Raw genomic sequence first — 12,242 nt, 5'->3', positions numbered from 1 at the left:
AGATATTGCCTTTCTACTAGTGACATGGAAATAATGTCGATAAATGTTGCGCAGTCTCGACTCCGCATGTCCTCCACATCCTCATGCCTCGGTTGCTCCCGTTAAGATTTCTGCGCCTATCCGTGTTATCCCCAGACATGTCATGCCTTGATGGAATTTTTCAACGGACTCTATTTCGGAAACAGTGCCTGAGAATTTATACCTACTTGACAAGTGCGATGGTGTGTGCATATATATGACACGGGTGCAAGTCTGTGACACCGCGTAACACATATGGAGATGCTACTACATGCAGTGACGGATCCAAGGCCCGGCGAGCCTAGGAAGTTGCCTGGACTTTGCCGGTGAAAGATTCACTAATTTAACTACATCACCACAGTTTTCATTGTCTTGTTTTCCTGGTAATCACTTGCTAATGCCACAACTCCTGGATCTTGCCCAGGCTCCAAGAGTGAACTAGCTCCGCCATTGACTACATGCATTCACACGCGTCACATGACTGGTAGGTTTATGTACCATGGTCAAAACATATGAAAAGTAGGTTTATGCCATGTTTATTTGGTTTTAGATGGCACAATGCTCATTTTGGGCCGAGCGGGAAACGAAAATTCATCCATCAATACTAGTGTTAGGAAGAAAAGACACGTGAGAAGTGAGTCGTTGGATCTAAACGAATTGGTTGATCCGGGGCATATGCCACGGATCGATGACGTGGCCTGGAAAGATGGCCAGGCGGGAGACAAAATGGGAGTACAGAAAGCGCAAATTATTTTGTGGCCGATAGGCGGGAGACGAAATGCGAGCACGACAGGCGCGAATTATTTTGAGCCTGATTGGCGCGAGACGAAATTTGAGTCCAGCAAACCAAACAAAAACAAAGCGACCAAAGTCGCATCACGCCAAATCCACCTTCCCCCACCCACAGCTGCATTCTCCTCCATCCAGAGTCCAGACCCTTTCCTCAACCTCCGCCGCCGGCCTAGATCCCGGCCATCTCCGGCCACTCCCTTCCCCGCCGACAACCGCCTCATTACCACCTCCTTCCTCTCTCCAATCCACCGACTGGAACCACCAAATCGAACCCAAACACAAACCCTAGCCTAGAATCCCGGCTGTAGAAAGCTTCGATCTTTCCTCCATGGCGGGCTGCGGCGCGACAGTGGATGGTGGCCAGGCGACACGGCATCTGGCTTCACCGCGCGGGCAGATGCTGCCGGCCAGCAAACCCCGGCCTTCACCAACGCTGGCGACCTCGGGGACTGCACGGGCGTCGGCAACCACGTAGCGTTGCTCCAGCGCCTGCCGGCCATCCTCCAGGATGAGCACCTGCAGGATATCGACGCCGGCGGCCTCTATCTTGCACCACCAGGTCGACCCGCCGATGGTTGCCCTCGCCGGCATCTTGTGGCCGGCCTAGCCACGACGAGGTGCCGCTCCTGCCGCCGGGCACGTCCCTGGCCTCGCCGCTGCCGTCTACGACCACGCCATGCTGCTGCATCCACCTCACTGACCTCTAGCAGCCTAGCTGATGGTGAGGTCCTCTGCTCCAAGTATTTTGCTGAAAAATCTTTCTTTCATACCTGTTGTGTGTAGCAGTAGTGAAATATTGCTTGAATGGATGGAAAGGGGTGTGTGCATAGGCAGTAGGTGTTCAGAAACCGTTGATGGTCTCGTATTGTTTGATTTAATTGCTGCTTATGTGCATAGACGGTGCTAGACAGTACTAATAACATGTCCGTTTTCAGGTTCAGAGCGCATCCGAGGAGTTGCAGCGAAGCAGGGGGTACGGGGAGGTGACCTCTGATGGGGTAACATGTGGAGACATGGTGGTGAACATCATCGACGACTTCCGCTGAGGCCCTCCGGTGGCTGCGGATCATTTCTGCAATTGTGAGGTATGAACCCCTCTCTGCTCGGTCTGTTTCAAGTGCTATTGTGGTTGTTACTGCTACTTAATTCATGTGTTGTTGGCACATGCTTTTCTTTTCTTTTGCAAAGCAAGGAGTAGAACAGCAGCCAGTAAGATGAGATCCATTTGCTGTTGTATATCTGGATGCCAGATGAGTTGGTCTTGTGTGAATTTCTCGCTGTATTTGCCGTTGTGTTGTCAATGTGGATGCCCGAGAATTTATCGGAGGCCATGCCGGATTTTTTCTTGACCTGATGCAGTTGATCTATTAGCTGAAGTGTGTGTTGGCTATTGTGTGTTTGTTTTTTCTTAAACACTACTACCAGAGGTGATCTAGTTAGGTAGGAATCAAGAGATGTACATGTTCTGTAGCTATGATGCCTACGGTTTACTCACTGGATTGTGGTAGTATGTGAAACTTTCAGGGAACATCAAAATTAACCTCCAGTTTGCACAAATTGATCTGTACTGCTAATGAACAAATGAAAAACTTGATGAGAAAATCATGTCACATGAGTTCAGTTTTTAGTTTGATTCCTAGTTTCACTATGTCCACTTGCTTTTAATTCGCAGCCTTCTCCTCCTCGTTGGATGTATGAATAGTTTGCTCTGAAATTGCTATGATCATTCATGTAGTATTTACTTGTTCAAAATCCTGTGGTATTCAGTTTCGCTAAATCTGTTGTAGAGATAACGGGCATGTTTTCCTCTTGTGCAAGGGTATCGAGGAGGAGAAGATTGCAGCCATGGTAGCTGGAATGTAGCTGGATGCATTGCTTGTTTGTGTACATGTTTAAGGTGAGGCTGTGCTTCTTCCCTAGCTTTGCGTGGACTCTGATGTTTGGAATGTTAAAACTGGAGCTGGAGTAGTTAGTATTTGAAATATTGTGTATAATGTTGGTGGTTGTAATTTTTGGGGACTAGATCTCCATTTATGTGTGTAGCCGTTTATCATGATGTATCTGATTGTTGTGTGCGTGTATGTAGCCGTTTATCATGATTAGTACTTCCATCCGGTTCTATTTAATCGATTCAAATTTAGTACTATAAAACTGTATTAAATTCGGGTCAATTAAAAGGGACTTGAGGGGAGTACTAGTTTAGCGAGCGAGTGGAGAAACGAACCAGCGTGCAGCCCCGCTGGTGGTTGCCCTCGCCGCCATCCTGTGGCCGGCCTAGCCACGACGAGCTGCCGCTCCTGCCGCCGGGTACGTCCCTGGCCTCGCCGCTGCCGTCTACGACCACGCCATGCTGCTGCATCCACCTCACTAACCTCTAGCTGCTGGTGAGGTCCTCTACTGCAAGTATTTTGCTGAAAATTCGTTCTTTCATAACTGTTGAGTGTGTAGCAGTAGGGAAATATTGCTTGCATGAATGGAAATTGGTGTGTGCATAGGCAGTGGGTGCATAGGAAGTTGCATAGACAGTGCTAACAACTCTATGAATTGCTGCTTATGGCGGGACAGTACTAATAACCTGTACGTTTTCAGGTTGAGAGCACATCCGAGGAGTTGCAGTGAATCGGGGGTACAGGGAGGTGGCCTCTGAGGGCAAACATGTGGAGACATGGTGGTGAACATCATCGGCGGCTTCCGCTGAGGCCATCCGGTGGCTGCGGATCACTTCTGCAATTGTGAGGTATGAACCCCTCTCTCCTTGGTCTGTTTCAAGTGCTATTGTGGTTGTTACTGCAACCTAATTCATGTGTTGGTGACACATGATTTTCTTTTCTTTTGCAATGCAAGGAGTAGAACGGCAGCCAGTAAGATGAGATTCATTTGCTGTTGTATATCTGGATGCCAGATGAGTTGGTCTTGTGAATTGCTCGCTGTATTTGCCAATCAATGTGGATGTCCGAGAATTTAGGGGATGCCATGCTGGACCTGATGTAGTTGATCCATTAGCTGAAGTGTGTGTTGGCTACTACAGTGTCTTTGTTTTTTCCGTAAACAATACTACCAGAGCTGATCTAGTTAGGTAGGAATGAAGAGATATCCATGTTTTGTAGATTTGATGCCTATGGTTTACTAACTGGATTGTGGTGGTATGTGAAACTTTCAGGGAACATCAAAATTAACCCCCAGTTTGCACAAATGGATATGTACTGGTAATGAAACAAATTAAGAATGTGATGAGAAAATCATGTCACGTCGGTCCAGTTTTTAGTTTGATTCCTAGAATAGATTTGCTATGTCCATTTGCTTTTAATTCTCAGGCTTATCTAGTTTGTTGGTTGCATGAATGCTTTGCTGTCAAATCGCTATGATCATTCATGTAGTATCTACTTGTTCAAGATGGTGTCGTATTCATTTTTGCTAAATCTGCTGTAGAGATAACGGACATGTTTTGGTCTTGTGCAAGGGTACCAAGTAGTAGTAGTAGTAGGAGGAGGAGGAGGAGGAGGAGGAGGAGGAGGAGATGATTGCAGCCATGGTTTTTAGCTGGATTGCAGCTGTATGCATCACCTGTTTGTGTATTCTTCCCGCGTGTTGAGTGTGCGGTGTTTGGAGTGTTAAACCTGGAGCTGGAGTCTGTGTATTATATGTTGCTGGCTGTAATTTTTGGGGACTAGATCTCCATTTGGGTTTTATTAGCATCATCATCATCATCATGTTATCTGATTGTTGTGTGCGTGTGACCATATATAAACCCAAAGGTCGAAAGGAGGTGAGGCTGTAGATAAATTTGGAGATGAAGAGGAGGTGAGCGTTGTTGTTGTAGCAGCTTAATTAGCTTTGGGGTTAAAAGCCTGTACATGCGGCAATGGATGGGAGGCGGTGCTTGTTTAAATTGTTTGGGCCGTAGAGCTGACTGATGAATCCATGTGAGAGGAAGCTGCGCTATTTCGCCCTCTCAATTGGCAAGTAATATTTGTCTTGTTCTGATGTACAATTATTGTACTTCATTTGGTTCTTTTTAATTGACTCGAATTTAGTACTGAAAAAAGTTATACCAAATCCAAGTCAATTAAAAGAGCTATATACACCCAGGGTACACAAACTCGTCTTCTATGTGCAAATTCATACACAAAGTTGCAAAGTGTGGTACAGTGGTACAAGAACTTGTTCGTCCGAAACATTTTGGTCCATTCAGTCCGTTTGAGGCCACGGTGGACTGGTCCTGGTATGACGATTTTGCAGAAACACCTGTTCATAACCAGGAATCACATGAGCAAGTTCTCGCCCAGAAGAAGATTACTCGTGGATGAGACCTGCGCTGTCAATCGTCTGCAGCTTATCCTTCAGTATCTTTGTGTAGTGGTCATCCCTGTCCTCCAAGCTTCTCATTAATTCAACCTGATAAGCCAGAAACACATGATCTATCAGAAATCTGTGTGCCCTTAAGGAAAGTTTCGAGAATACAACGGTGGAAGGATAATTTGCCGCAGATGTAAAACTTGCACATACCTGTCTCTGGAATGACTCGAATTCATCAAAGCTGAGGGAACCGTCACTGTTTGCATCAAGGAGATGCATCCTCACCCTCTGCACCGAGATCTTCCATCACCTCTGTGAGCTCCTCGATACTGATCCTTCCGTCCCCATTTTTGTCTAGAAGGCAGAAAACCTGGTTTTTGCACTCGCCTCCCTGGTGATCACTGGCTGGGAGGTCACGAAGGCGCAGAGCTGCTAACTCTGCCGCGGCCAACATAATAGCCTTAAGTCTTTTACCCTGCAAAAAATGGATGTGATGCATATTCTTAATCATGCCCACAAATAATCTTTTATTTTATTCGCAAGAAAAGGTATAAGGATGATGTTCCAAAACTTCAAGATAAAACCTTATTTCATGATCAAACTAGTAGTCAGTGTATCAGTTGGGAACATATACCATCTAAGTTGTCAGCTCTGAACTAATCCAGGGACAACTTCAGCAGATCCTAGATATGTTATTTTAAGACCCAGGGACGACTTCAGGAAGAAGGCTCATATCCAAGATCTATTCTAGGTATATCTTGGAGAAAGCAACATTATACATAACCCATCAAGCCTACTCCGTATGTTTTTAGATACTTTGGAAACTTGGTTAGATAAAACAGCTTACCTATTATTCAGTGTCTTGCTAGGTCCATTTTTCAGTACAATTTCAACTGAAAATGTTACCATCTTCATCAAGATTCAATAATGGGGTAGCACGGTACAAAAGTAAAAGTAACAGCATGCTAGATAGATAGATCGGGGCGAGCTACTGAGCCTACGAGTAAATCAATCCTGGGGAAACAACCTAGGCTATAGCACGGCAGGAAGAGGGGGGAAAAGATAGGACCATGGTTATTATCTGTCAGAGATGTACTGAGGAAGTAAGCAACACAAACAGCGGCAATACCACCTGTACAAAGTTAGAAATATACAACACAGCTAGTTTCTGGCCCAGTATGGAGAAGAACCTTAACTTTCTCAGATTTGTGCTCTACACATCTGCACACAATCAGCAAGTATGTACATTCAATTAATGGTGTAATCACATAACAATGCAGTATACACCAACCTCAAAACTACAACAAGTTGGCGATCCGTTTTAGTTCCGTTCAGTTCCTTCAATGTCATGCAGGCTCTGGTAGCTGTATCTTTTTGGCTATGTCACATAGTCTTTTCAGAAACCAATGAAAGGGCTGCCCACGCCAATCAGATCACAGAAGTCGAGCACCCACGGATTACCCCATCACCACTGATCTGAACCGTCCATTCCTTTCACATCCAACAGCCCACTAATTGCCCCATTGCCACTCATCAGAACCAAGTTTCCTCCACCCTCCCACTTTCTCTATATATATGAGTCTCTTCTCACTAGAGCCGCGTGCGAATTTCGCGTGTGACTTGTGACTTTGGACTTTGGCGTGGGGTGGGTTTGGGTCTCTCTCTCCCTCTCTATCTTTCTCACTCAGGGAGGTCTCCTCTCTCAAGCAGGTCTAGTGGCGCCATTATGTTTCCAGGAAGATGAAATTCTCATCTCTCTCACACAAGTGGGTTGATATTTCTTTTTCCCCTCGGTTTGAGGAAGATGAAAGTCTCATCTCTCTCTCACAAGTGGGCTGATATTTCTTTTTCCCCTCGGTTTTTGTGGACTTAATTTCTCCTTGTTAGCCTTTTCTGTTAAGTGCCAACTCTCACCTCTATCTCATGTCTTGTTCGAGCACATCCGCTTTCACCCTCTACCTCATGTCTTGCCTAGCACATCCATGTTCAGTTCTGTTGCCAACCTTTTCTATCGAATTCTCCAGTCATGTGGGCCTCTAGCATCCCAGGGGGAGGCTGCCGGTGGTGGTGACACCCTAGTATAGTCTTCATCGACTACAGCCGCCGACGCCACCAAAAACAAACTCGGAGAGCAGTTCGAATAGGCAAACTACAACCCATGTACACGCCTCAACCGTGATCCATTCTCATCGCAAAACTAGCGCATTATTCCGTACCAAAGGCTGGCTCGAGTCCCAATCTAGATAGCTAGAAAAACAGGGATTCAAGCCAGATCATGAATGATCATATCAAGGAAAGAAAAGGACGTTTAAGATTTTCATTCAACAAGTAAAAATGCTCGCATGACAATGTACATCACGATTTTCATTCAACAAGTAAAAATGCTTGGCATGACAATGTACATCACGAGATGATTCTCCCTAGATCGAAAAAGTAAAGCTAGCTTAGATACTTTGCCAATTAAGGTTGACCAGGATAAGTTTCTCTTGGAAAAACTGAGAATTTTATCTGCTAAGAAAATACAAAACGTAGACAAGACAGTCAAGCCAAGCATCAGAAAAAATTGGCCAGACCTCCCCTGTTTAGAGGACATCCAGCACATAACAAAAGGTGAGAAACAAATTTGCATATCTAAGCATTTTAAGACTCAAACTAGATCAGCGCATAACCAGCACGTCAAAGACAAATCCAGCAGATCCATGGACGGCATCAAGTAAGTTCCAGTTCTGGGACAAACACTGATGGTTAACCAATAACAACACAACATGAATTACAAAAATTCCGCCCGATCTGATATCTCAGCCAGCAGGCGCAACCAAGGCTGCATCATGCACACAGATGGGTTTTCTTCTTCCAGCTTCCAAGAGGTGACGATGATGCAGCAGGCTCCTGCTGCTACATGTGTGCAAGCTCCTCTGCTAACCTGGATGTCCTCTTCCTGGCTATCCTTCAACAACAAGAACAAACACATGGTGTTGGTCAGCTCTAGATCAGTAGATTTATTTAAGAAATGAAAGCATTTGCTGCAGCTAATTAACCGACGCACATCCCGACCACAATTCAAGAAACAAAACAGTGAGAGTGCACAATGAATGTCAAGCCAAAGTACATGGACATCATATCATAGTTCACAGAATAAATACTGGACAGTTCAATGAGTTCACTAGCTGTTGATGTCGCCGTAGGGGAGGACCTGTTGGCGTATACATTACTGGACACATCATAGAACAACACATGCCTACATCTAGGGAACCAAAATCCATCCAATGAGTTTACTAGCTGCTGATGTCGCCGTAGGGGTGGCGTATACATTACTTAATCGAGGTTTAAGAGGAGGAAATAGAAAGAAAACTGCTACCTTTTTTGGAGAGGAACAGGAGGAGCATGTGGTCGGTGGAGCAGTGAGGCCAACACACCCAGGAGAGGGCGGGGACTTGCAAACAGAGGAGGAGAGCTCACCCTGCTACGCCATGATCGTCGTCGTGGTGAGCCGCATCCCCTCCAACTAGCTTCCCCGGGTTGTGTCATCTAGTCATCCTATTCAAAAGAAACATGATGTTCAGCTTTAGTGAAGATTTAACAAATATGGATAGATCAAAAACTGGCATAAAACAGTAACCAGATCAACGGAATGCACAATGATCAGTATGCACAACACATACAATGATCCATCACGACATAACAAATTATCCATTACGTGCTTTGCGAAATAAAATTAAATTGATCTCACTAACATGGTACGCAAGCATCTTACACATAGCAAGGATTTAGACAGCAGCAAAACAAATATACAACGGTATAATTCACATGATTGCAAATTTGGTGCAAAAGTAGCAAGGATTTAAGGCTCATTTACCCCCAGCCTATACAGGAAAGACAAAAGGGAATCAGGTTCTAGCCAAGCCATCTGTGGCTATTTTCATTATTACAAAGAGAGAAGAACCATATTCATATTCAGAATAGGAAAACTGTGTGCATAACTGAACCGAAGCACATGTGTGAAGTGAAGTGCAGAAGTGAACCAAACCCAATACAACAAGTAAGCAGGCATTGACCCCTGAAAATTAAAACTAAACTCGAGATTACAATAAGACAACCTTTCAGGTTTAGTTTTCATGTTGGAATCCAACTAAGCCTGTATGATGCGCAAAATGTTACAGAACTCGAATTTGCACAACCAGATCAGCCACAAGGCTATGTAAATCAACAGGAACACGCACAGCTGCATAATCGGCAAGCACCCAAAAATCCTCTGCTAGCTCAAAATATTTTTCCATGTAACGTACAGAGATTAGTATGAAAAGTAAACAGAATGCCAATTAGCTGAGATATCACTAACTTGCAGCAGCTTAAATCCTCCTATCTTTAGCAATAAACCACACCATTGAGCACATATCGAGCATGTGCAACAACCATACATGCATATTGAACCACTAGGTATGGGTTGGAGAATAAAAGCAAGATTACCTCAGTGCGACGGTAGTTGAGTGTCCCTCCTCGTGCTTGAGGCAGCCCCAGGGCGAGCTGCAGGTCCTACCCTACGGCGACATCAGTAGCTGGTGAACTCATCGGACGGATGTTGCGGCATCATGTCGCCAGAGGCAGCAGGCCGGGGAAGGCACCGGCAGCACATCTGCGAGCAGCATGAACTCAGGGAGGCCGGCACTGCATAACTAGAAACGCAAAAATTACCTCTTTAGAAACACAAAAATTAGAAGCATCCTTTACAAGTATACTAGAAACAAAATTGAAGGCAAATTAACAATGGAAGGAACGAGAGAGAGAGAGAGAGAGAGAGAGAGAGAGATGCTACAGTAGTAAATAGCACAAATTTAAATAGCATGTCATCAACCTAAAAACATCCAGGGTAGTCCTGGATTATTTGTTTATGCAATTCATGTAATAAACAAACAAAGACAAGTGTGTGCAGATTTTATCGACGACGCAAGGATATCAACCTAGCTGCTGCTACAGCAACAACAATTAGCACAAAGCCTTAGGAAGATTGTAAAACCGTCAATTGATAAAGTATTGCATGCCCTTTACAGCCTGAAACATGGCTACATGATTTTTCAGTACAATTTCAACTGAAAATGTTGCCATCTTCATCAAGATTCAATAATGGGGTAGCACGGTACAAAAGTAAAAGTAACAGCAAGCTAGATAGATAGATCGGGGCGAGCTACTGAGCCTACGAGTAAATCAATCCTGGGGAAACAACCTAGGCTATAGCACGGCAGGAAGAGGGGGGAAAAGGGAGGACCTTCAGGTTGGTGGGTGTCGTGCTGGTCGGGATCGATCTTGGAGAGCCGCGGACGCCCAGTTGTAGCAGCTCAAGCGCGCTGTCCTTGCCGTGCCGGCGACCACACACAATCAGGAGTTGGGTAGACCAGCCATCACCTCCTTTTCTGCACGGGAACGAGCTTCAGCAAGATGGAATCGAGGTATGGAGGCGGGGAGTGGAGGAGATCATGAGCTTACAATGGCTGGCGAGCTCGACGTGGACGCCGTGGAGGAGTCCTGCGTCTGCTTCTGCTTGGGCCCTGACGTCGTCATGGACGCCCACGGGACGAGGGCCTCTCCTTGCTCCGGTCGGCGACGTCGGCGAGTGCCAGCACCGGGCGCAGTTCCTCGACGCCGGACCAGCAGCCGCTCCTCAAGGGTTTCGCGGTGGCGCGGGGACTGGGGGGGAAGGGGAAGGTGGTGTGGTAGGAGGCTAGGGCCTGGGGCGGCAAGGACGGCGAGGTGGCCGGCGGGAAGGAGGCGGCGGCGCGGGGACAGACCCGAGGATTCGTGGATGGGAATTTGGGAAAGGAGAGGATGCGGGGAATTTGGGTAGGGATTTCTTTTTGGTCACGCGTTTCGTTTCATTCCAAACTTTTGCGCCAAAGCTCCCGCTCTTTCCAAATTTTCGCCTCCCAATTTGGAAATTTTTCGTTCAGCTCCCGCTCATTCTAAATTTTCATTAGTTTCCCGCCGGATTCGTCTATCGAGAGTAGGACCGTACCCCGCAAGGATAGATTCCGAAAAAAAACCTTGCTTCTCATTTCCTTTTCTCTGTCGACTTTGTCTTTCTAGTCCGAATTATCCATGAAAAGCAAACACGCAACAAAAGACATCTTACTATGATATGTAAGCAAATAACACTGTGCAAAATTAAAACCATTCAGTTATTCCAAGCCTAAAGTTGATCCAAGATCGACCAACTGCATTGAAACCGGTGGTAATTAATTCACGAAACACTAATGTGAAATGATGCACTTAATGAACTTAATACATTTTAGAAGAAAAAAACTTAAAGATGATGTAAAGCATAAGATCTAAAGAAACTTGTATATGTGGACTATTTTGGTCCCCTCAAAGTCCAACTTATTGTTTGCTAAAGGTGTTCATGGGTACAAAATATTGTTGTGGTATCCCCGTTGCTAAGTTGTGTGGCCGGTCAAGTACATTCTTCACGCATGCATTTAAAAAAACATGTTGGATTTTCCATCCTACTACTAATTCGGCTGATCTTGCTCAGGTGGGAGGATGCGGTTATTTTTTTGATGCGGAACTGCGGACCACGAATATCACGCCTCGAGACCCGTCCTGGACGAAGCAACCGCTGCGCGCAGACATAAAATAACATGAAAGGACGCGTCATGGGTTTGGATCTCAAAAAGCTCGATCGTTTGTTCATTTTAACATGATTTCTTTACATTTACATCAGAATTATTACTAAACTGTCTAACTTGCTTCCTGCCCACTTGTCCAACCTACTCCTCGAACAATGACGACATCTTTTCTCCACATACTTAGGACTACATTAAAATAACATGAGGGAGCAAGAGTGAGTATGATAGACCATACTCTTCAAGTATATGCAACAAAATATAAACAATCAACGGATTATTTGGAATCAAACGGGCGGATTTAATTGGAACTGCATTCACGAAAATGAATACAATAACAAATTAAACTAATATAACATAAAAGGACACAAGAATGATTGGCATCACACATGACAGCAAGCTTCCAAACCCAGAAGTCAGAATGTTAAAATTCCACACTTTTACATTAGGTGTACTCCAACGTCGGCTCCAAGAGTGGGAATGATTGGAATAAAAAACAGTGATTGTTAGAGCATCTCCAGC

General features: G+C 45.2%; 1 long non-coding RNA gene across 1 annotated transcript; it reads left to right on the top strand.

The window, feature by feature from the left end:
• Nucleotides 1-1,445: 1,445 nt before the first annotated feature.
• On the top strand, nt 1,446-3,903 carry LOC124646624. The gene is made up of 3 exons (XR_006986408.1): nt 1,446-1,531; nt 1,746-2,707; nt 3,400-3,903. It is a non-coding gene; the product is annotated as an uncharacterized LOC124646624 (long non-coding RNA).
• The last annotated feature ends 8,339 nt before the right edge of the window (nt 3,904-12,242 follow it).

The sequence above is a fragment of the Lolium rigidum genome, chromosome 4 (assembly GCF_022539505.1).
Source record: "Lolium rigidum isolate FL_2022 chromosome 4, APGP_CSIRO_Lrig_0.1, whole genome shotgun sequence".
In the NCBI taxonomy this organism is placed as follows: domain Eukaryota; kingdom Viridiplantae; phylum Streptophyta; class Magnoliopsida; order Poales; family Poaceae; genus Lolium; species Lolium rigidum.
Note: the sequence above shows the minus strand (reverse complement) of the source record. Positions and strands in the feature narration are given on the sequence as shown.